General features: G+C 44.3%; 1 protein-coding gene across 4 annotated transcripts in view; it reads left to right on the forward strand.

Annotated features, from left to right (window-relative positions):
* The window catches only part of LOC132382835 (zinc finger protein 850-like), a 109,927-nt gene extending 85,058 nt beyond the window's left edge, over window positions 1–24,869 (forward strand). Inside the window, exons 3-4 of one of the 4 annotated variants that reach the window (XR_009508472.1) lie at window positions 21,864–21,938; window positions 24,095–24,863. The gene's annotated coding sequence lies outside the window, so the exon portion shown is untranslated. Of the gene's footprint in view, window positions 1–17,779; window positions 18,387–20,420; window positions 20,538–21,863 lie in introns of those variants that run through there. The other 3 variants (XR_009508471.1, XR_009508477.1, XR_009508476.1) reach the window with 3 other exon arrangements.
* Window positions 24,870–25,880: the final 1,011 nt, after the last annotated feature.

Raw genomic sequence — 25,880 nt, forward strand, 5'->3', positions numbered from 1 at the left:
AGGTTGCCCCTCCGTGGGTTGTATATTTGCACCCCTGTTGAACTGTTAACTTGTTTTTCGAGTACTGCTAAAGCTGTTGGCAAACTTAAATGTGTAGCGCGGAGTTTCATAAAACAGGGTCTCGGACTTTGTTGGAGTTCAGACCAGCGCTGACGTAACGGCGTTGGGACTTCTAGCATCTATCGGTGCCCCAGGTGAGGTGGGGTCATGGCCTGTCCATACTGTCAGCGAGGAAGAGAAGGCAGCCGAGCGGGTTCAGTCACAAGTTGAGTTTCCCGTAGCTGGTGGTGGAGAATTCAAGGACGGAGTTTTGTCGTTTCTGAGGATTGAGGGGCAAGATTGCCGGAGTAGGAGACACGGCCTCGCATGCGTGGTTGGCGCTGAGACCGCACGGCTTCCTTCCTCAACTCAGTTAAAGCGAAAGAGGCTGGTTGAAAGTTTGAATGGCAGACGTTTTGAAAGAGTAAGTTTGCAGACTCCCGTCGCGACAGCTTTTAATTATCTACAGTGCATTTGGCCGACATGGTGGGGTTTCATAATGTGTCAATTTGCCACCACAGTGAAGATGGAGGAAAAAGATGGAAAGTTGACAGCGAGGATAGAGGTGGTCAAGACCACAGACTGCGAAGCGTTCCTCGGGGTCTTTGGAACATATTGCTTTTCACTAACTCTCCATCCATTGAGGAAGATACTCCCGACCCTTCTACCATTGAGTTAGATGAGGGCGTGCGGAGGTCTCAGAGATTGAGGAAACCCCCAGATAGGCTGGCCTACGTAGCACCAGCGGAACAGAGAGTGACCCTTAATATGTTGGGGAGCTAGGTACACATGGATTAGACTTTGTGTTTTGCAGGAAGGGTTGGTGAATTCTCTCACATGGCTACATATGGTTGGAGGAGAGCGTATCATGCTGTGCAGTTGCTAACCTAACTGCTTCTCTGTGGCAGCCCTGTTTGGGGTTCTAGAATGCCGGGGCTATCCAATGAGAGACATATTGTTGTTTATTGTGAGCCTTTATTGTTTCACGGTCTTTCGTTGGGGAGCGATGGCGAGGGAGCATACGTTGGAGAGTGTCGAAAGATCACAAGGCGGAGTGGACCGGGGAGCGAGCGTCCGAGGGCCGGCTACGTTTTGAGGTCGACGGGAACAAACGAACGATAGACTGTTTCATGATATTGGGCCCTTTTGTTCGTTTTTTTTTGTTTCTTTACTATCCCTATAGTGAAATTAAGGATAATAAACCTCAATCGTTTAATCGCATATTCTGTACTGTTTGACATTTTGCGGTGCGGGGCAATATATCACGCAGCATCCACACAGACGTGATTTCTCAGTTTGGCGGGGCCACAGGCAGTTTTATCCTAGACAAGCACGTGCTAGTAAGCCTGTGGGTTGCAATAATATATGTTTTACACGTATACAGAGTATTATAACAATCATATTTACGATTTTATTCCTGGTATGAGACATCAGAGAAAGCCATATCAGTTATGTAAAGCTGTAAGTGATAAGGCTCGACAGTTCATGATCCCCGGTGGTTCCCATTATCTGAACATACTGATCACAACCTGCACCTCTTTTCTTCATTGAGGTTCTTTATTGACGAACTCACTGAACAATGTGCCGATTTATTTTTGTGCGAGCTAACTAAATGAAAGAGTGTGATAAGACTTGCAAATAAATAACACCGACTGTCGTTTGTACATGCGAAAATAAAAATCCGTTTCAACATATAAACACGGCCCAATGTGGTGACAGAAAAAAAAATAGTAAATGACTCTCTTTAACTGCCGGGTCTCTCCTGATGTCAGTACGAAAACAACAACAATATCCGAGGTTGAATATCATTGTGTTCCGCCGCTGTTTCCATCACTCGTTGATACACTGACCGTACATATCTGTCCAGTAAAGTGCACGGAAATCCTATCCAACTCACGGAGACATCATCTCAATGTCGATTCGGCCTAATGTCGGTTCGGCCCAATGTCGCATTCTAGAACACAATGGCCTTTCTCTCAACCTCTAAAGGGTGAATGTGCAAACAATTCCCGGTATTCCTATCCAATTGAATCTCCGGCCGGTCTATAAGGACTAAGCCCAGTGAACCCCAGGTACACTGGCAAATGGAGTTTCAAACTGCAAGCGATAGGGGGCAGAGATTCATGGTGGAGACCTGCTCTGTGACTCGCCTCTTAAAATATCCCACTATCCGCCCACACAAGGCACGGAACAAGAATACACTTAGACTGGTGACGAATAGGAAAAAGGAGAAGAGACCTCATTGAGAAATGTGACGGAGATAGTCATGGAGTAAATAGATTATTGCGACATAGAATGGGCTTTTCCGCTCATCCAGATCATCCTGTTGTGATCTTTGCCTCGCCCCATTTATCTGCACCCTCCGTCCGCCTCTCATCCACCTACTACCTTGAGTGAAATGATACAATTGAATCCACATCTGTCACTTATGCTGACAGTTCCTTCCGCACTCGCTGGACCCTCTCAACGAATAAGCATTAGTACATATCCCTCTTGCATATTTCACCTTTACCCGAAACTTCTGAAATCTGGTTATATATTCACTCAGAGAATGGGGAAGTTCTCAGCGCATTCACCTGTCTGTAACTCTCACAGTTTTGTGTACAACTGCGAATGTGCTCTGCCGGTGTGACAAGCTATAATTGTTAGAAGTTGATTGTCTATGTTGATTTTTCAAGATGGTAACCTATGTTGGAAGCAACACTGATCAGAAAATGTCCCATTTCAGCAGCTGACGCCAGGTGTCTTTGAAATTAAATTGGCAACGCTCGTATTACCTATTGTTTAAAAGTTAATAACTTCAGGAAGGTTTAAAAAAGTAATTACGATAAATTATACTACAAAGATTTTTTTTTTAAATGCGGAACTGGAGCCAAATTTGTAAAGAGTGCTTAACCACAGGACGACGGAGAGACTTTCTAAAATATTTCCCAGTGTTGACAGGTATTGTCATAGATGTAAAACTGAGATAGCTACACTGACACATATGTTTTGGTCATGTTCTATATTAAAACAGCTTTGGAACTCAGTCTTTTCGACAATTTCTAAAGCACTCAGAATCAACTTACGACCTAATAAATTGACTGTGCTTTTCGGAATAATTACTCAAAATATCCATGGCATTTCTGTGTCTGACCAACATGTTATTGCGTTTGCTACATTGATAGCTAGGAGGGCCATCTTGTTGAAATGGAAGGATATATCAGCTCCTACTTTGTTACAATGGTTCTCTCAAGTGATGCTGTATCTTAACTTGGAGAAAATTAGAAGTCGAACTTTGAAACTTTATTTGATTTTGAGAAGAGATGGGGCTCATTTGCTCGTTATTATCATTTCAGTTAACCGATAGGGTTAGGGTTAACCCTAACCCTAACCCTAACTGTGAGGTGGGAAATTGCAGGGCATGCATATACCTGAGAATTTCAAAAAGCATACCCAACAGAGCCAGAGGAAAGTGGGCGGAGATAGAGCAGAGGATAACTTGTGAACAAAAGAATGTAGTATATGCAATCCTGTGCACAGAATGCCATATTATATACGTAGGGGAGACGGGCAACAGCTTGAGAACCAGGCTCATGAGACACCTCAGTAACATCAGAAGAGGAAACCAAAACAGACCGGTTAGCAGACACTTCCAGGAGCATGGGACGTACTCCTCAAAAATATTAGGCCTGGAAACTAACATAAACTGGTCAAACGCCGAAAGAAAAACAGCAGAGAAGAGATGGATTGAAACACTGCAGACTTAATCTCCGTACGGCCTAAACGAGGCCTAAAAAGCTAGGCTCCCCTGAAACTAACATCTTCACAGCCCATAAACACGGATGCTCTTCTCGCCAGGGGGTTAAACCCACAGGACCACATGCCACAACTAAACCAGACGGTACATCCTAACACCAATCCCAGGCACATAGGTGCCTGGTAATGATGTTTAAAAATATCATTACCCTCAGAATTACATGCATCTCATTATCTTGGTCCCTGGGAAAAACACAAGCAGTGTCTGAGCCGGACAGTGTTGGGCCACTTCCAGGAGGGTGTCTAGTGATTAAAGGCCCGAAACACCTGATGATCCGTGGGTGCATTACTGACGATGTGTCCCAGTGCACACCCGGTTCGTTGAACCAAGTGGTGTCGGACCACGATAATGAAAGGTATGGGCCAGATTAACCTGGCTTCACCATACCAGACCACCAGCCATAGCACCACTCAAAACTCTGCAGCCTTACCTCTTCCAGCCACACATATACATCCACCAGCCCAACACTCAAACTTAATCCTAAAGTCCAAAAGGGGCACACACCCCCATGATCCGTAGGCACTTCCCGATTGACCCTGGCTTCAGCCCCACAAACCCTAAGCACACCCCGATTAACCCTTGCTAAACTCCCACAAACCAGATATCCTATGTCAGGAGGGGCAAGATTCAATAAAGGCAAGTGTTGGACCTGGTTAATGAAGGCGTTGGCCAAATCAAAGTGGCAGGGTCGCTAGAAACTGAATCTCAAGTGACGAGATCAAAAAGCACAAGTGGTGTGATTCTCCCACTGCCCAAATACTCTCAACCTGGCCCTAGCCTTAATGTGATGTGGAGAACACTCCCACCTGGTGTTGTCCTCCCGTAACGACAGGTTAGATGTGGACAACACTCCCACCTGATCGTGTCCTGTCGCAATGACAGTTCTGCTGCTAATAATATTCCCACCTTGTGGTGTTCTCCCACAAAGTGAGGTCCTCTGTGGTTAACAGTCCCAGCTGGTGCTCTTCTGCTGCATAGATAGATCAGATGTGGACAATACTCCCACCTGGTGGTATCCACACGTAACAACACTTTAGAGGTGGGACAACACTCCCAGCTCGTGGTGTCCTGCCGCAATTACATGTGCACTGTGTATAACATTCCCACCTGGTAATGGCGTGCCGCGATGTCAGTTTTGGCCTGCATAACACTCCCTCCTGCTGGTGTCCCGCAGGAGAAACTGATCTCTTGCAGAAAACACTCCCACTTTGTGGTGCCTTCCAGAATGACAGTCCAGCTGTGTAAAATACTTTGACCTGCTGGTGTCCTGCCACAATGACTGTTCATCCGTGGACAGTACTACGAACTGGTGGTGTCCTGCCGTAATGACAGATCAAATATGGACAACACTCCCGCCTGGTGTTGTCCTGCAGCAATGACAGGACTGCCGTAGACAACATTTCAACTGGTGGTGTCCTGCTGTAATGAAAACCCATCCTGGGAGAACACTGCCACCTGGTGGTGACCTGTCACAATGACAGTTCCGTGTCAACAACACTCCCACCTGGTGGTGACCTGTCGCAAAGACAGTTCCGTGTCCACAACACTCCCACCTGGTGGTGACCTGTCGCAAAGACAGTTCCGCTGTCCACAACACTCCCACCTGGTGGTGACCTGTCACAAAGACAGTTCCGCTGTCCACAACTCTCCCACCTGGTGGTGACATGTCGCAAAGACAGTTCCGCTGTCCACAACACTCCCACCTGGTGGTGACCAGTCGCAAAGACAGTTCCACTGTACACAACACTCCCACCTGGTGGTGACCTGTAGCAATGACAGTTCCGCTGTTCACAACACTCCCACCTGGTGGTGACCTGTCGCAAAGACAGTTCCGCTGTCCACAACACTCCCACCTGGTGGTGACCTGTCGCAAAGACAGTTCCGTGTCCACAACACTCCCACCTGGTGGTGACCTGTCGCAAAGACAGTTCCGCTGTCCACAACACTCCCACCTGGTGGTGACCTGTCACAAAGACAGTTCCGCTGTCCACAACACACCCACCTGGTGGTGACCAGTCGCAAAGACAGTTCCACTGTACACAACACTCCCACCTGGTGGTGACCTGTAGCAATGACAGTTCCGCTGTTCACAACACTCCCACCTGGTGGTGACCTGTCGCAATGACAGTTCTGCTGTCCACAACAGTCCAACCTGGTGGTGACCTGTCGCAAAGACAGTTCCGCTGTCCACATCTCTTCCACCTGGTGGTGTCCTATCGCAATGACAGCTCCGGTGAGGACAGCACTCCCACCTGGTGGTGACCTGTCACAAAGACAGTTCCGCTATCCACAACACTCCCACCTGGTGGTGACCAGTCGCAAAGACAGTTCCACTGTACACAACACTCCCACCTGGTGGTGACCTGTAGCAATGACAGTTCCGCTGTTCACAACACTCCCACCTGGTGGTGACCTGTCGCAATGACAATTCTGCTGTCCACAACAGTCCAACCTGGTGGTGACCTGTCGCAAAGACAGTTCCGCTGTCCACATCTCTCCCACCTGGTGGTGTCCTATCGCAATGACAGCTCCGGTGAGGACAGCACTCCCACCTGGTGGTGTCGTATCGCAATGACAGCTCTGGTGAGGACAGCACACCCATCTGGTGGTGACCGGTCACAATGACAGTTCCGCTGTCCACAACTCTCCCACCTGATAGTGACCTGTCGCAAAGACAGTTCCGCTGTCCACAACACTCCCACCTGGTGGTGACCTGTCGCAAAGACAGTTCCACTGTGCACAACACTCCCATCTGGTGGGGTCGTATCGCAATGACAGCTCCGGTGAGGACAGCACTCCCGTCTGGTGGTGACCAGTCGCAATGACAGTTCCTCTGTCCACAACACTCCCACCTGGTGGTGTCGTATCGCAATGACAGCTCCGGTGAGGACAGCGCTCCCACCTGGTGGTGTCCGATCGCAATGACAGCTCCAATGAGGACAACACTCCCACCTGGTGGTGTCCTATCGCAATGACAGCTCCGGTGAGGACAGCACTCCCACCTAGTGGTGTCCTATCGCAATGACAGCTCCGGTGAGGTCAGCGCTCCCAACTGGTGGTGTCCGATCGCAATGACAGCTCCGGTGAGGACAGCACTCCCATCTGGTGGTGACCGGTCGCAATGACAGTCCCGCTGTTCACAACACTCCCACCTGGTGGTGTCCTATCGCAATGACAGCTCCGGTGAGGACAGCACTCCCACCTGGTGGTGTCCGATCGCAATGACAGCTCCAGTGAGGGCAGCACTCCCACCTGGTGGTGTCCTATCGCAATGACAGTTCCGCTATCCACAACACTCCCACCTGGTGGTGTCCTATCGCAATGACAGCTCCGGTGAGGACAGCACTCCCACCTGGTGGTGTCGTATCGCAATGACAGCTCCGGTGAGGACAGCACTCCCACCTGGTGGTGTCCGATCGCAATGACAGCTCCAGTGAGGGCAGCACTCCCACCTGGTGGTGTCCTATCGCAATGACAGTTCCGCTATCCACAACACTCCCACCTGGTGGTGTCCTATCGCAATGACAGCTCCGGTGAGGACAGCACTCCCACCTGGTGGTGTCGTATCGCAATGACAGCTCTGGTGAGGACAGCACTCCCGTCTGGTGGTGACCAGTCGCAATGACAGTTCCTCTGTCCACAACACTCCCACCTGGTGGTGTCGTATCGCAATGACAGCTCCGGTGAGGACAGCGCTCCCACCTGGTGGTGTCCGATCGCAATGACAGCTCCAATGAGGACAACACTCCCACCTGGTGGTGTCCTATCGCAATGACAGCTCCGGTGAGGACAGCACTCCCACCTAGTGGTGTCCTATCGCAATGACAGCTCCGGTGAGGTCAGCGCTCCCAACTGGTGGTGTCCGATCGCAATGACAGCTCCGGTGAGGACAGCACTCCCATCTGGTGGTGACCGGTCGCAATGACAGTCCCGCTGTTCACAACACTCCCACCTGGTGGTGTCCTATCGCAATGACAGCTCCGGTGAGGACAGCACTCCCACCTGGTGGTGTCCGATCGCAATGACAGCTCCAGTGAGGGCAGCACTCCCACCTGGTGGTGTCCTATCGCAATGACAGTTCCGCTATCCACAACACTCCCACCTGGTGGTGTCCTATCGCAATGACAGCTCCGGTGAGGACAGCACTCCCACCTGGTGGTGTCGTATCGCAATGACAGCTCTGGTGAGGACAGCACACCCATCTGGTGGTGACTGGTCACAATGACAGTTCCGCTGTCCACAACTCTTCCACCTGATGGCTACCTGTCGCAAAGACAGTTCCGCTGTCCACAACACTCCCACCTGGTGGTGACCTGTCGCAATGACAGTTCCGCTGTCCACAACACTCCCACCTGGTGGTGTCCTATCGCAATGACAGCTCCGGTGAGGACAGCGCTCCCACCTGGTGGTGACCGATCGCAATGACAGCTCCAATGAGGACAACACTCCCACCTGGTGGTGTCCTATCGCAATGACAGCTCCGGTGAGGTCAGCGCTCCCACCTGGTGGTGTCCGATCGCAATGACAGCTCCGGTGAGGACAGCACTCCCATCTGGTGGTGACCGGTCGCAATGACAGTTCCGCTATCCACAACACTCCCACCTGGTGGTGTCCTATCGCAATGACAGCTCCGGTGAGGACAGCACTCCCATCTGGTGGTGACCGGTCGCAATGACAGTCCAGCTGTCCACAACACTCCCACCTGGTGGTGTCCTATCGCAATGACAGCTCCGGTGAGGACAGCACTCCCATCTGGTGGTGACCGGTCGCAATGACAGTCCCGCTGTTCACAACACTCCCACCTGGTGGTGTCCTATCGCAATGACAGCTCCGGTGAGGACAGCACTCCCACCTGGTGGTGTCCTATCGCAATGACAGTCCCGCTATCCACAACACTCCCACCTGGTGGTGTCCTATCGCAATGACAGCTCCGGTGAGGACAGCACTCCCACCTGGTGGTGTCGTATCGCAATGACAGCTCTGGTGAGGACAGCACTCCCATCTGGTGGTGACCGGTCGCAATGACAGTCCCGCTGTTCACAACACTCCCACCTGGTGGTGTCCTATCGCAATGACAGCTCCGGTGAGGACCGCACTCCCACCTGGTGGTGTCTGATCGCAATGACAGCTCCAGTGAGGACAGCACTCCCACCTGGTGGTGTCCTATCGCAATGACAGTTCCGCTATCCACAACACTCCCACCTGGTGGTGTCCTATCGCAATGACAGCTCCGGTGAGGACAGCACTCCCACCTGGTGGTGTCGTATCGCAATGACAGCTCTGGTGAGGACAGCACACCCATCTGGTGGTGACTGGTCACAATGACAGTTCCGCTGTCCACAACTCTCCCACCTGATGGTGACCTGTCGCAAAGACAGTTCCGCTGTCCACAACACTCCCACCTGGTGGTGACCTGTCGCAATGACAGTTCCGCTGCCTACAACACTCCCACCTGGTGGTGACCTGTCGCAATGACAGTTCCGCTGTCCACAACACTCCCACCTGGTGGCGTTCTGCCATAACAGTTGATCCACTGTGGACAACACTCCCACGTGCTGGTGTACTGCCACAAAGACTGATCCATTGTAAACAACACTCCCATCATCTGGTGACCTGCCACAATGACAGATTGAATTTGGACAATAATCCCACCTGTTGGTGTCCTGCCATAATAACAGATTAGATGTGGACAACACTCCTTGCTAGTGGTGCCTTGCCGTAATGACAGTTCCACTGTGCACAACACTCCCATCTGGTGGGGTCGTATCGCAATGACAGCTCCAGTGAGGACAGCACTCCCGTCTGGTGGTGACCAGTCGCAATGACAGTTCCTCTGTCCACAACACTCCCACCTGGTGGTGTCGTATCGCAATGACAGCTCCGGTGAGGACAACACTCCCACCTGGTGGTGTCCTATCGCAATGACAGCTCCGGTGAGGACAGCACTCCCACCTGGTGGTGTCCTATCGCAATGACAGCTCCGGTGAGGACAGCACTCCCATCTGGTGGTGACCGGTCGCAATGACAGTTCCGCTATCCACAACACTCCCACCTGGTGGTGTCCTATCGCAATGACAGCTCCGGTGAGGACAGCACTCCCATCTGGTGGTGACCGGTCGCAATGACAGTCCAGCTGTCCACAACACTCCCACCTGGTGGTGTCCTATCGCAATGACAGCTCCGGTGAGGACAGCACACCCATCTGGTGGTGACCGGTCGCAATGACAGTCCCGCTGTCCACAACACTCCCACCTGGTGGTGTCCTATCGCAATGACAGCTCCGGTGAGGACAGCACTCCCATCTGGTGGTGACCGGTCGCAATGACAGTCCCGCTGTTCACAACACTCCCAACTCGTGGTGTCCTATCGCAATGACAGCTCCGGTGAGGACAGCACTCCCATCTGGTGGTGACCGGTCGCAATGACAGCTCCAGTGAGGACAGCACTCCCACCTGGTGGTGTCCTATCGCAATGACAGCTCCGGTGAGGACAGCACTCCCATCTGGTGGTGACCGGTCGCAATGACAGTCCCGCTGTCCACAACACTCCCACCTGGTGGTGACCTGTCGCAATGACAGTTCCGCTGTCCACAACACTCCCACCTGGTGGCGTTCTGCCATAACAGTTGATCCACTGTGGACAACACTCCCACGTGCTGGTGTACTGCCACAAAGACTGATCCATTGTAAACAACACTCCCATCATCTGGTGACCTGCCACAATGACAGATTGAATTTGGACAATAATCCCACCTGTTGGTGTCCTGCCATAATAACAGATTAGATGTGGACAACACTCCTTGCTAGTGGTGCCTTGCCGTAATGACAGTTCCACTGTGCACAACACTCCCATCTGGTGGGGTCGTATCGCAATGACAGCTCCAGTGAGGACAGCACTCCCGTCTGGTGGTGACCAGTCGCAATGACAGTTCCTCTGTCCACAACACTCCCACCTGGTGGTGTCGTATCGCAATGACAGCTCCGGTGAGGACAACACTCCCACCTGGTGGTGTCCTATTGCAATGACAGCTCCGGTGAGGACAGCACTCCCACCTAGTGGTGTCCTATCGCAATGACAGCTCCGGTGAGGTCAGCGCTCCCACCTGGTGGTGTCCGATCGCAATGACAGCTCCGGTGAGGACAGCACTCCCATCTGGTGGTGACCTGTCGCAATGACAGTCCAGCTGTCCACAACATTCCCACCTGGTGGTGTCCTATCGCAATGACAGCTCCTGTGAGGACAGCACTCCCATCTGGTGGTGACCGGTCGCAATGACAGTCCCGCTGTCCACAACACTCCCACCTGGTGGTGTCCTATCGCAATGACAGCTCCGGTGAGGACAGCACTCCCATCTGGTGGTGACCGGTCGCAATGACAGTCCCGCTGTTCACAACACTCCCACCTGGTGGTGTCCTATCGCAATGACAGCTCCGGTGAGGACAGCACTCCCACCTGGTGGTGTCCTATCGCAATGACAGCTCCGGTGAGGACAGCACTCCCATCTGGTGGTGACCGGTCGCAATGACAGTTCCGCTATCCACAACACTCCCACCTGGTGGTGTCCTATCGCAATGACAGCTCCGGTGAGGACAGCACTCCCATCTGGTGGTGACCGGTCGCAATGACAGTCCAGCTGTCCACAACACTCCCACCTGGTGGTGTCCTATCGCAATGACAGCTCCGGTGAGGACAGCACTCCCATCTGGTGGTGACCGGTCGCAATGACAGTCCCGCTGTCCACAACACTCCCACCTGGTGGTGTCCTATCGCAATGACAGCTCCGGTGAGGACAGCACTCCCATCTGGTGGTGACCGGTCGCAATGACAGTCCCGCTGTTCACAACACTCCCAACTCGTGGTGTCCTATCGCAATGACAGCTCCGGTGAGGACAGCACTCCCACCTGGTGGTGTCCGATCGCAATGACAGCTCCAGTGAGGACAGCACTCCCACCTGGTGGTGTCCTATCGCAATGACAGCTCCGGTGAGGACAGCACTCCCATCTGGTGGTGACCGGTCGCAATGACAGTCCCGCTGTCCACAACACTCCCACCTGGTGGTGTCCTATCGCAATGACAGCTCCTGTGAGGACAGCACTCCCATCTGGTGGTGACCCGTCGCAATGATAGTTCGGCAACCTAACCTTAATGCGAGCCTATCTGCAGTAGTAGTTCATAAATCACCACTCTGAACTCCGTAACCTTACCTCTGCCTGCCACACATATACATCCACCAGTCCAACACTCAAACCTAATTATAAGATCCAAAATGGGCACATACCCCCACAAAACCCTAGGCATGTCCCAATTAACCCTGCCATCAGCCTCACAGACCCTAAGCACACCCCGATTAACCCTTGACAAACCCCCACAAACCTGATGTCTTATATCAAGAGGGGCAAGATTCATCAAAGGCAAGTGTGGACCTGGTTAATGAAGGCGTGGGCCAGTTCAAAGTGGCAGGGTCGCACGAAACTGAATCTCGAGTGACAAGATCAAAAATCACAAGAGGGCTGATTCGCCCAATGCCCACATAATCTCAACCTAACCCTAACCCTAACCCCATATGGCCTAAAGGAGGCCTAAAAAGCACCAAAAAAAAATTTTTTAAAGACGGAGAAAATCAGAGTAGGGAGGAAGAGGAGGATCCCCTTCAGTCACCCACTCAGAAATGAAATTGAGACAGGGGCCATTAAATAGGAAAGGGACTTCTTACTTTGGAAATAGAGCTTAACAGCTAGGCCCCAAAACAGAACTTAATTCCCCAAATAGTACCACCTAACCAGAATAGAGAGGGATAAAGAAAAAAATTATAACTCTACCAGGGGTAAACACTAGGAAGAATAGACTCGTAACGACCAGTCTGATCCAGACACAGCACTCGCCCCAACCTCCCGGCTTCCCCCCAGGGGGTAGGATACATTCCCCACACATGGCCCTGCCCTGAAACTAACAGCTTCACAGCCCATAAACACGATGCTCTTCTCGCCAGGGGGCTAAACCCACCCCACACCACCAGTTATACCCTCCGCCACTCAGTGAAACCCCCCCTCAACCCTAAACCCCCCCCCCCCAAACCTAATCCTCAGGTCCAAAGGACCACATACCCCAACTAAACCAGACGGGACCCCAGTGAACCCTGGCCACACCCCCACGAGGCCTACGTAATGCACCTTTTCTTCCAAACACACCCCCCCCATGGGGTGGCCACTCCTCGGCCGTATGCCTAAACATAACAACTACAACCATCCTACGCAATCCCATAAACTGGTGCCCTCTCTCCACCAGGGGTCCACGTTCACTTCACTACACAGTAAGATTGGGCAGCCCAACCCTAGCCCTCCCACCACCACAAGATCCCGTTACTCCACTACCCAATCAATACACCTTAGCCCAACACCTCCAACCCTTCAGCACATCCCCATAAACCCTACACCTCTCACCGGCAGAAGGCCATGCTCACCCCACACCACCAGTACCCAGATTCACCCAATATCACCAGCGGTTAGACTCCTGATTCAGTCCTCCCCACTACTACAAGAAAACCTCCCCGCACACCCCAAATAACCCAAGCCAGTCCCCAAAGGACAGCCCCACCTCCCAGCCATACCCTAATCCTAACACCTCCAACCCTCCTACACTCCCCCATAAACCCTAGGCCTCTCCCCCGCCAGGGAGCTATGTCCACCCCACATCACCAGTACCACACCACCCCACAAACATTCCCAATCCTACCCTTCACCCTAACTCTAACTTCCTATGGACCGCGCACCCCAACTAAATCAGACAGCACCCCAACTAACACAAGCCAGCCCCCAAAAAAGACAGCTCAACTCCCAGCCATACCCCTAATCCCAGCACCTCCAACCCTACTACTCTCCCCCACAAACCCTAGGCCTCTCCCCACCAGGGAGCCATGTTCACCCCACATCACCAGTACCACGCCACCCCACAAACATTCCCAGTCCCACCCTTCACCCTAACTCTAGCTTTCTATGGAACACGCACCCCAAATGAATCAGTACCCCAAATAATACAAGCCAGTCCCCAAAAAAGGAGTTCACGTAACACTGCCCCCACTGTCCCTTCTTGCACCCCACCCCAGCATCAACCCTAACCCTTACATCTCTCCCCCCACCAGAGGGCCAGATCCACCCCACATCACTGGTACCATGCCACCCCATGAACATCCCCAACCCTATACTTCAGCCTAATCCTAACTTCCAAGGGAACGTGCACCCCAACTAAACCAGATAATACCCCAAATTACCCAAACCAGTCCCCAAAAAAACGGACAGAAAATACCCCTAATCCTAACAGCTCTAACCCTCCTACACTCCCCCATACACCTGAATCCTTTCCCTACCAGGGAGTCAAGTTCACCCCACATCACCAGTACCATGCCACCTCACAAACATCCCTAGTCCTACCCTTTACCCTGACCCTAACTTCCAATGGACCACGCACCCCAACTAGACCAGACAGCACCCCAAATAACTGAAATCACACCACACAAAAGGGCTTACATGGGATGTCTCAAGATGGCGCTTATGGAGTAAACCGCTGTTAGGCTTTGCTCCAAACCTTTTACGTCTTTTTTAACCTACAAACACCCCTTAAATGATATTTTTATACTTATTCTAAAGGGGTCTAAACATACAGAATTTTTCTTTTTAACTATTTGAACTATTTTCAACTCGCTGAAATGTCTAAAGCAAAAGAATCGAAACAGACGAAAGAACTGATAACTTTAGAAACAATTGCAAAGCTTATAGAAGATAAATTTGAAGGACTGGAGAGAAAAATACCGTAAAGCTCTCTGCGTTTGATGAGCGTTTAAAGTCATTTGAAGAAAAACTTCAAACACTTACACTGGAATTACAAAAACAACAAACAAGTATTTTGGCTCTTGAAGAAGCCGCTCGCAAGAAAGATCGTATAATTGAAACTTTGCAACAAAAGCAAACTTCGACTTCTCAACAGATGGATCGTTATAAATCTAAAATTACTGATCTTGAAAATCGCTCTCAAAGACAAAATCTTCGGTTAATTGGGATCCCGGAAAAATTTGAGAGCGGTGATCTTACCGTTTTCTTTTCTAAATTTCTAATGGATGTCTTTGGTTCAGAAGTACTGGACTCTCTTCCAATAATCGACCGTGCACACCGTGTCTCTCGCTTTCATTCTGATTCAAATTTGAAACCACGACATGTAATTCTCCGGATCCATTACCCTCATACCAAAGAGCGTCTGATTCGGGCTGCCCGGAAAAAGGGTATGATTAGCTTTCAAGAATTTAAATTTCGTATTTTGGAAGATTATAGCTCTGAAGTTTTAAGGGCAAGTATGGATTTTAGACCGGTTAGATCAAAAATTCACCAGAAAGGCTACAAGGAGGCGCTGTTATTTCCAGCACACTTGAGAGTTACTTTTGAAGACGGAACTTTTCGGCTGTTTAAATCTCCAGCGGATGCTCAAAGCTTTTTGGAACAATGACACTCTATTGGGTTGACTAATGTAATAATTAGTCTATAGATTTGGATCTTTTACAGAATGATGTTTTTTTTGGGTATGGCTTACATGTATTTTTTATATACGGTAAAAGTTCTTTTTTTTGTTGGTTTATTCTGAATTTATTTTTTTATATTATTAATCTATTAGCTTTGAAAATAACATTAGGGTTTTTTAAGTTTGTATACGCTTTTTTATATTTTTAACATTTAAATATTAAGATTTTTATAAAAAAATAAAATGGCATTTCTTCTTCCCATCAGACTTTAGTGCTTGGAACATCATATCCGTTTTGATGTGTTTGAAAGTTTTAAACTCACATTTAAAATACCAATTTAGTATTATTCATTTATGGGTTTTATCAATAATTTTTTTAACCCTTTTGTTTTATATATATTGATATATAATACTAATTTTATCAACAAATTCTACAGCCGAGATCACTAGTGGAATTTTATGGGATACTTTTAAAGCATATATTCGTGGACAGATTATTTCATACTCTGCTGGAGTTAGGAAACGAACTAATTTTAAAATATTAACATTAGTTGATAAAATCAAAGCAATTGATAAGATTTATTCAATGATCCCTAGTAAAGAACTTTATAAAGAAAGAGTGGAACTTCAAATGGAACATAGTTTATTATTATCCTCTTCGATTGAAAGTCAGTTAATTAAATCAAAAACCCAATTTTATATATATGGAGATAAGTCTGGTAAATTATTGGCTAACCAATTGAAAATTGTTTCAGATAAACGACAGATTACTAGGATTCATAGACAAGATGGTACTCTGACGATTGACCACAAAGAGATAAATAAAGCCTTTCAAGATTTTTATAATTCCTTATATCAATCAGAATTCACTAAGGACTTTTCTATAATAAATGAATTTTTAAGGAAATTGAATACTCCAAAAGTAACTGTTGAGGATAACGTATTTTTAGATACACCTATTACGGAGTCTGAAATAGAAAAGGCTATTTTTTCAATGAATTCTGGTAAAGCTTCTGGTCCAGATGGTTTTTCCGCAGAATTTTTTAAATCTTTTTCTTCTATACTTTCTCCTTGGCTTTGTAAAATTTTTAAAGATGCATTAAGTACAGGCAAATTACCACAATCTTTCTATGAAGCTTCTATTTCTTTAATTCTTAAAAAAGATAAAAACCTATCGGCCTATATCCTTATTGAATACAGATTTTAAGATTTTTAGTAAAATTTTGGCTATTAGATTAGAAAATATATTACCTCGAATTATTTCTGAAGATCAGACTGGATTTATTAAAAATTGCTATTCATCTTTTAACATTAGAAAATTAATTAATATTATTTATACTTCTACATCTAAAATACCAGAATGTGTCATTTCTTTAGATGCTGAAAAAGCATTTGATAGAGTTGAATGGCCATATTTATTTAATACAATGCAACAATTTAATTTTAGTTCAAAATTTATATCATGGATTAAATTAATAGACCATAAACCCTTAGCTTCGGTTTTTACCAATAATCAAAGATCCCCTTTTTTTCAGTTATTTCATGGTACAAGGCAAGGTTGCCCTTTAAGTCCTTTACTATTTGACATCGCTTTAGAACCTTTGGCTATAGCTATTCGTGAATCACCCAATATTCTGGGTATTACCCGTGGGGAGAGGACGTATAAAGTATCATTATATGCTGATGATTTGTTATTATATATATCTGACCCTGAAAGATCTATTCCTGCTATTTCGTCTTTGCTTGCTCAATTTAGTAACTTTTCTGGTTATAAATTGAATTTTAACAAGAATGAACTATTTCCATTAAATATGCAAGTTCCAATTTATAAACATTTACCATATAAAACTGTTACAGATTATTTTATTTACCTTAGGTATTAAAATTACTAAAAAACATAAAGATTTATTTAAGGTTAATTTTTTACCTTTAATTGATCAAATTAAGCAACTTGCTATTAGGTGGGAAATTAAAACAGAAGTTAGTGAGAAAGGTAAGGAGAAAGGAAAATCTGAAGGAAAGACAATTTGGTCCAATTTGTAATTATTGTAAGAAACCTGGTCACGTAATAGCTAACTGTTTCTGATTGAAAAATAAAGAAAAGGAAGCAGTTCCAGATGCTTGTGTGCAACATACTGAAACACCTGTAAATCCACAGGGTTTGATAAACACAAATGGGGTTTTGTTGGAGTCTGACCAAGTTAGAAGGGGATATGATCATTTTATAACTGAAGGGTTTGTATCCTTGAAAGAAGGATCTACTCTGGTGCCAATAAAAATCCTTAGGGTGTTACGTACCCGTGACACGTGACAGTGGTGTACTTGTCACGTGACTGGGGTTGAAGCTATACTGGACTTGAGGTAATGGTCTTGTGATGGTGGAGTGACATCATTTTCCTGCCAGTAGAGATCATGTGACAGGTTTTTTTTTACAGGGTATAAAAGGAGGACCCCCTCCCTGTGAGGAGGGGCAGTTCGTGGCTGGATTTGCCAAGTTGACTTCATGCCACTGCGTGATTTAATGTGATGACGCAGTTTAGTTGAAGGATGAAGTTTTTATCTAATGCCTAAAGTTTAAAAGGTCATTGCCAGCAGTTTCTTTATAATACTGCTAGTTGAGAATCAGTGGAGAGTGAAGATCAGAGTTCGGGAGTTAAAAGATCGAGGAAAGTCAATTTCGACGGTAAAACAGGTTCGACCTTGTTTGATCTTCATTGGGAAGGAATTCGCTGACTGTCCCCGTGTTAATCCCTGTGAATAGTAGAAAGGATTGGGAACAGTTTTGTAAAGGAAAGGTCAGTGCCTTTAAGCCATTTCACTCTTCATCTTTCTAAATTCTTCGTGGGAAAAGTTCGATTTGGAATCACAGCAAGACTACGTGAAAGAGAATTTAAATCATTTAAAAAGTCTCTTAAATGGACTGTAAGTATTTTGAACTTTTGCAATACTACTTTGAAGAACTGTTTTTGCAACATTGCTTTAAGAACTGTTTAAGCTGCTGCACAGCAGCTGATTTCTGGTTACGTTAGTGATTTGTTTACTTTTGGAGGTTTGTTTTTCAGTGTTAATAAACATTTTCTTTGTTATCAAAACCCCTGCCTCACTCATATTTATTGTTGCTTGAATCCGTAACAAGGGATACTGGAGCTTCTCAATCACTGATGTTAGACAGTGTTTTAAAGTTTAATGAAGAGTCTGATATTGGTGAGGTAAATTATGTACAAGGTGTTGGGAGTGCCCTTATGCCTGTACATTTAAAGTATTGAATTTAAAGTCAAGATTAGTTACAGGACTTGTTAAAGTAGAATTACAGCCTAGCTTACCTGTGAAGGATATTTCTTTATTGTTAGGTAATGATTTGGCAGGTGGACAAGTTTTTCCTGAAGAGCATTTGACAATAAAGTTAGAAGAACCACAGATGGATTTTAACAGATTCTTTCTGTGTAATAACGTGAGCTATGGCTAAAAAGATTGATGTGCAAAATGAGGTTGTTACCCATGACTGTTTAATTCAGGATTCAAATTTTGAGGACATGTCAGAAACTTTCTTACCTTCATTGTTTGAACAAGATTCTAGGAGTAAGTCTGACCATGAAGTCTTTGTCTCGCAAGGAGATGATAGCAGAGCAGAGTAGAGACCCGGAGATTATAAAATTAAAAGAACAAGCTCTACCAGATAGTTAAATTGAGAAGGTGCCAGTAGGATATTATTTTGAAAAAGGAGTTTTGATGAGGAAGTGGAGATCGCCTACAATCCCTGCAAGGGATGAATGGAATATTGTTTACTAGGTAGTTATTCCTAAAGTTTACTGAAATGGGATTTTAACTTTAGTTCATAGAGTGCCCTTAGGTGGACATCAAGGGGTAAGGAAAACTGTGGATAAGATTTTAAAACATTTTTACTGGCCTGGTTTAAGAAAAGATGTGGCAACGTTTTGTAGAATGTGCCATACTTGTCAAATTGTGGGTTAGCCAAATCAAGTTACACCAGTGGCTCCACTGCAACCTATTCCAGCATTCAGTGAACCGTTTTCTAAAATTATTATAGTTTGTGTAGGTCTATTACCAAAAACAAAAACTGGTTATCAGCTCTTGTTGACTATCATGTGCATTGTGTCTAGCTTTCCAGAGGCAGTACCACTTGGGAATATAACAGCTAAAATGGTAACAAAGGCTCTTATAAAATTCTTTACTTATTTTGGGTTGCCTAAGGAAATACAATCTGATCAAGGTAGTAACTTTATGTCTGGATTGTTTCACAACAAAGTTTATAAATTGGGAGCTAAGCAAATCACTTCATCTGCATACCATCCAGAATCGCAAGGTGCCTTAGAGAGGTTTCATTCTATCCTCAAGAATATGATTAGGATGTATTGTGTGGAAAATGAAAGTGATTGGGTGAGGGTATACACTTCTATTTGCAGTAAGGGAATCTGTACAAGAATCCTTAGGTTTCAGTCAATTTGAACTTGTATTTGGGCATAGTTAGAGGACCTTTAGCCTTATTAAAAGAAGAATGGATTAATAAAGAGGTCCACACTAAAACTAGACTATGTTTTGAAATTTAAGGACAGATTACATAAAGCTTGTAGCTTAGCTAGGGAAAATTTAAAATTGGCTGAGGAGAAAATGAAAACCTGGCATGATAAAGGAGCTATGATGGGGACATTTAAACCTGGAGATAAGGTGCTGGTTCTTTTCCCAGTGCAAATGAATCCTTTACAAGCTAGAGTTCATGGTCCTTATGAAATTGTGTCTAAAATCAATGGTGTGGATTACATGATTAAAACTCCAGATCATAGAAGGCCAACACAACTTTGCCATATAAATATGATAAGACCAAACTATGAGAAACAGTCAACTACTATGACTGTTGTGGTCAATAATAACAAGTCTGATTTCACTAGGGCTTAATAGATGATTCATCTGAATTCCATTCTAAACCTAACGTTGTTTCTGTCAGGTTACCAAACTCAACTATTCTGGAAAATATTGATGAGAGATTAACACATTTACAGCTAGAGCAGAAACTGAAGATGAAACAATTAATTTTTAAATATCTGGATTTGTTTCCAGATGTTCGTAGGAGGACCACTGTAGCGTCACATGATGTAGATGTTGGAGATGCCAAACCCATTAAACAACATCCATATAGGATGAACATGGAAAAATGTGAACTTGCTGAGAAAGAAATTAAATATATGCTAGAGAATAATATTATTGGACCTTCTAACTCGAATTGGAGTTCACCTTGTGTTATGGTGCCAAAACCAGCCGGTAGTATTAGGTTTTGTACGGACTATAGGAGTGTGAATGTTGTGACGAAAACAGATGCATATCCAATTCCTAGAGTGGATGATTGTGTAGATAAAGTGGGAAAAGCAAAGTTCCTTGCAAAGATTGATTTTTTGAAAGGGTATTGGTGTGTTCCATTAACGGATAAAGGTAGAGAGATCTGCATTTGTAACTCCATCTGGATTATATGAATATAGTGTTCTTCCATTTGGGATGAAGAATGCACCAGGTTCTTTTCAGAGGATGATTAACTCTGTGATCCAGGGGTTGAAAGATACAGATGCTTATATTGACGATTTGGTGACAGGAAATGATACTTGGGAAGCACACATTATTGCAGTGGAGAAATTGTTTGAAAGGCTTTCCAAAGCTAACTTAACTATTAACTTAGCTAAAAGTGAATTTGGACATGCCACTGTAACTTACCTTGGTTATGCTGTGGGTCAAAGTAAGGTAGCTCCTGTTCAGGTGAAAGTTTCAGCAACTTTAGAGATTCCCACTCCAACTGGAAAGCTCTCAGAAGATTCCTGGGAATGGTAGGATATTATCAAAAAATTCATAAGAATTTTGCTAATGTGGCCCTTCCATTAACTAACCTCTTGAAGAAGAATGAAAAGTTTGTGTGTGAAATGCTTGTCAAGAAGCATTTGAGAAATTGAAAACTATGATATGTCAACAATCTGTGCTCAAGGCACCTGACTTTGAAAAACCTTTATCATTAGCTGTAGATGCTAGCAATGAAGCTGCAGGAGCAGTATTATTGCACAGAAATGAGGATGATGAGGTTGATCATACCGTAGCTTACTTTTCTAAGAAATTTAATAAGCATCAAAAGAACTATTCAACCATAGAGAAGGAATTGTTATCTCTTGTTTTGGCCTTAGAACATTTTGACGCGTATGTTGGTAAAACTCAAAAACCACTTACCGTTTACACTGATCATAATCCGTTAGTGTTTCTGAGTAAGATGAAAAACAAAAACAGAAGGCTATTAAAAGGTAAAGATAATGTGATTGCTGATTGTCTATCTTGATGTTGAATGTACAATGTATTTTTTATGGAGTGATGTTTTAACATTTGTAACCCTCCTGTGTAATAATTTGAAGGTTGATGTATGATAATACTATGTATACTGTGTATGTTGTAAATTTTATACATTTGTTTTTTTTGTAAGTGGTTAATTGTTAAAATGTTGTTCTTGAAAGATCAAAATATTTTTGGCAGGAGGTGTTACATTCCCGTGGGTATCTTGTACCTGTCACGTGACCGTGATGTAATTGAAGCTATGCTGGACATGAGGTAATGGTCTTGTGATGGGGGGAGTGATGTCAATTTCCCACCAGTGAGATGTCATGTGATAGTTTTTTCAACAGGGTATAAAAGGAGAACCCCACCCTGTGACCTGGGCAGTTCATGGCTGAATTCACCACTGACTCCATGCTGCTGCGTATTCCGATATTATGACGCAGTTTCATTTAAAAGTGGAGTTTTACTTTCTGTTTTAAGTCTCAAAGGTTATTGCCGGCAGTTTCACTATAATACTGCCAGTTTAGTCCGTGGAAAGTGAAGATTTTAAAGGAGTTCAGAAATTCCAAAGGATTGGGATAGTTAATGATGATGGTGAAACAGATTCGACCTTTGTTTAATCTTTGCATGAGAAAACAGAGTCTGGTACAATGGTCACCTCTATCTATGTCTTTGGTAGGTCGTATTAATGTTGTTAAAATGTATGTTCTCCCCAAATTTTTATACCTATTTCAATCAATCCCAATTTTTATTCCTAAATCTTTTTTTGATTCCTTAGACTCTATTATTTTGTCATATCTGTGGCAGAATAAGTGCTCTAGAATTAATAAAATCCATCTCCAAAAATCTAAAAAAGAGGGTGGCATGGCTTTACCTAACTTTCGTTTATATTATTGGGCAGCTAATATACGTTGTGCTACCTTTTGGTCTTTCTTCCACGGCCAACCCGAGTGCCCTAACTGGGTGTCGATGGAGTTGAGCTCCACTAAAGAATTATCTATCTCTGCACTTCTTGGCTCTGCACTCCCTAGTAGTCTGCCCAGATCAATAGCTAATCCTCTTGTTAGACACACTTAGCGTATATGGGCTCAGTTCAGGAAATGCTATGGTTTCCAGGGGTTTTCCGTTTCCAGCCCTGTTGCTCATAATCACCTTTTTTTTACCTACTACATACGATTCAGCATTCCAGGTTTGGTATAGGAAGGGCATCAGACATTTTGATCTTTTCATTGATGATCGCTTCACTTCTTTTCAGCAGCTCTCTGTTAAGTTCAATCTGCCCAATGCTCATTTTTTCAGATATCTCCAAATCCGACACTTTATTGCTCCTTTAATTCCTAACTTTCCTGAAATGCCTGCGAAAAATGCTATGGACCTATTTCTTTCCATGAATCCACTAGGTAAAGGCTTAATATCAATCATCCGAGATAAACTAGCAGCCTTACGATGGGCCCCTATGGATAAAATCAAAATGGCCTGGGAGTAGGATTTAAATATCTCCTTATCTGAGGAGAGCTGGGATTCAGTTCTCAAATCGGTTAACTCAACCTCTCTTTGTGCTCGCCACTGCCTTTTACAGTTTAAGATTGTTCATAGAGCCCATATGTCTAAATCTAAACTATCTTGATTCTACCCTAGCATTAGTCCGCTCTGTGATAAATGCAAGAGGGGCGTGGCCTCTCTCATCCATATGTACTGGTTCTGTCCTAGCTTGGAGAAATTCTGGAAAGATGTCTTCACTACGTTATCATGTATTCTGAATCAGCACCTAGAACCAAACCCCTTAATTGCTCTGTTCAGTTTTTGGGGCGAGAGAGATTTATGTCTGGGTCTGACCAAATGCCGAATATTATCCTTTGCCTCTCTCCTGGCTAGAAGCTTGATCCTCCTCAGATGGAGAGATGCTGCCCCGCCCACTCATGCTCAATGGCTTAACGACATCATGGCCTGCTTGGACCTCGAAAAAATTCATTATTCAGTTCTCAATTCTGATCTAAAGTTCCATAAGGTCTGGGGACCTTTTATCGAGTACTTTCATAACCTTCCTCTTGACTAGGGTTTTTTTTTTCTTTTCGGTCCCTTGCTTTCAGCTCCATTTTTTTTCTGGTAGAAGGCATTATTATCCTCTGTTGCTGAGTGTATTCACAGTCTGGGAGTTTGGCTGTCCTGACTTATACTCTCTATATTGTGTTGTGGTTGGTCTGGAGTTGCTGTTGTTTTCTCTTGTGTTGTGGGGCTTGGGGAGGACACTAAGCTTACTTGTCTTTAATTTAGGTGCTTTTTTGTTAAATTCTCTTCCTTTGTAGCATATTGTTGTGGTATGCTTAATTTTGCACTGTTTTAATGTTCCTCATTGGGAATTGGGGTTTTTAATTTGTAAAATGTTTTGAAAAACTAATAAAAAAATTTTTAAAAAATCTTTGCACAAGGAATTAGTAACGAGTATCCATGATAACTCCTGCTTTACCAGAAGATTAGAGGGTTGGATACAAAGTTTCATCAAGGAAAGGTCAGTGCCTTTAAGTCATTTTATTTCTGTCGATCATAAATCCTCCGATAACATACTTTGGCTGGGATCAGCAATAACTCCACAAAAGAATTTAACTCCACAAAAGAATTTAAATCATTTTCAAGAAGCCTCTCCTAAGCGACTGGGTAAAACTTTGGATTTTTGCATTACTACTACTAAGAACTGTTTTTGTATTCTCGCTTTAAGAACTGTTCGAACTGCCGTATTGCAACTGACTTCTGGTTAAGTTTATCATTTGTTTACTTTTGGGTTTTTTTTAGCAGTGTTTAATAATTGTTTTATTTGTTATGAAAAACCTGTCTCAATTATATATTCATTGTTGCTGATTTGTAACATGATTGGTAGAAGATTATAGTCCTGAAGTAATGCGTCAGATCGGCGTTTAAATTGGTGATGAGTGATTTGTATTTGTATAATGATAAATTCAGTTATTATATCCTGCCCGCCTCAGAATAATCTTATCTGATGGATCCCTCAAGGCTCAAAAGTTTTTTGAGGATCTAAATGCAAGTTCGATAGTTTCGATATAGTCTAACAGTTATGTGGACTTAAAATTGTATTCAACAGAAAATGACAGTTTTCCATGGTTTAATGAGATTTTATTTGCATATGAAATAAAGTCGACAGTCTGTTACAGTCTAATCATTTCGATGATTAAAAACTGCTTTTGATAGTTTAAACTAAAATGGTAATTTGCTACAATCTACAGTTTAATGGTAGATCTTAATGTTTTTGTTTATGTTCTGGTAAAATGTTTTTTGTCTCAAATTATAAGTATTTGCCATATTTTTAAGATTATTATTTTTTTAATGGATTTCTGAAATATTAAAAAAAAGTTTAAAATGGCTGATCATCTGTTGAGCATTTGTTTTTACTTTGTTTAGTCTATTTGAGACTGGTGTAAATTTAAAACATGACAGTCCTCTACAGATTAAAGATTAACTTTATATATTATTATGTTTTAACATACACTTAGTTTAAGTTTTAAAAATATTATAAATCTGGACTTTCGTCATTTGAATTTTTTTCTCTCCTAGCTTTCGTAAAAGGTATTTTGGGTTTTGAATTAAGTGTATTCGTTATATCTTTATGATAAAGCCGTTCTTTAATGATTTCTTTTCCTCTTGCAACTATTTAACATAACTATGTTTGATCTGAGTTCTAATGGATTGATTGTCCTTTTTTGAATTTGTGAAACACAAATAATCTACTAACACTTTTTCATTTGTTTTTGAAACTGGCTTTTTGGGATTTTTTTAAAAATGCTTAATAAAATGATGGATGCTCAAAATGTGAGTGGTATGAATCCCTTTTTAAAATTTTGTAACTTCATCACTAGAGAGATGGGGGTAGAATCTGGGGTAGTTTGCTTACTAACTGTTTATTGGTTAGTTTCTGGGTTTTGTGTGGGAGGTGTGTTTTCTTTTTTCTTTTTTTTTTCTGGGCCGGATGAAACTACAAATATATCTGACTGTCGTGACTTCTGGTTCCTCTTTTGACTTGTTTTCCTTTTTATGGGAACATGACTTCCTTACAGTAGGATTAACCCTTAACATATTATGATTTACTTATTGAAAAATGACTATTAATTTTGTTTCATGGAATACTAATGATTTGAACCATCTGGTTAAACAGAAATTTTAAAAAAATATTTAATAGACTGAAAGCTCAAATTATTTTTGCAC

This window comes from Hypanus sabinus, chromosome 29 (genome assembly GCF_030144855.1).
Source record: "Hypanus sabinus isolate sHypSab1 chromosome 29, sHypSab1.hap1, whole genome shotgun sequence".
NCBI lineage: Eukaryota > Metazoa > Chordata > Chondrichthyes > Myliobatiformes > Dasyatidae > Hypanus > Hypanus sabinus.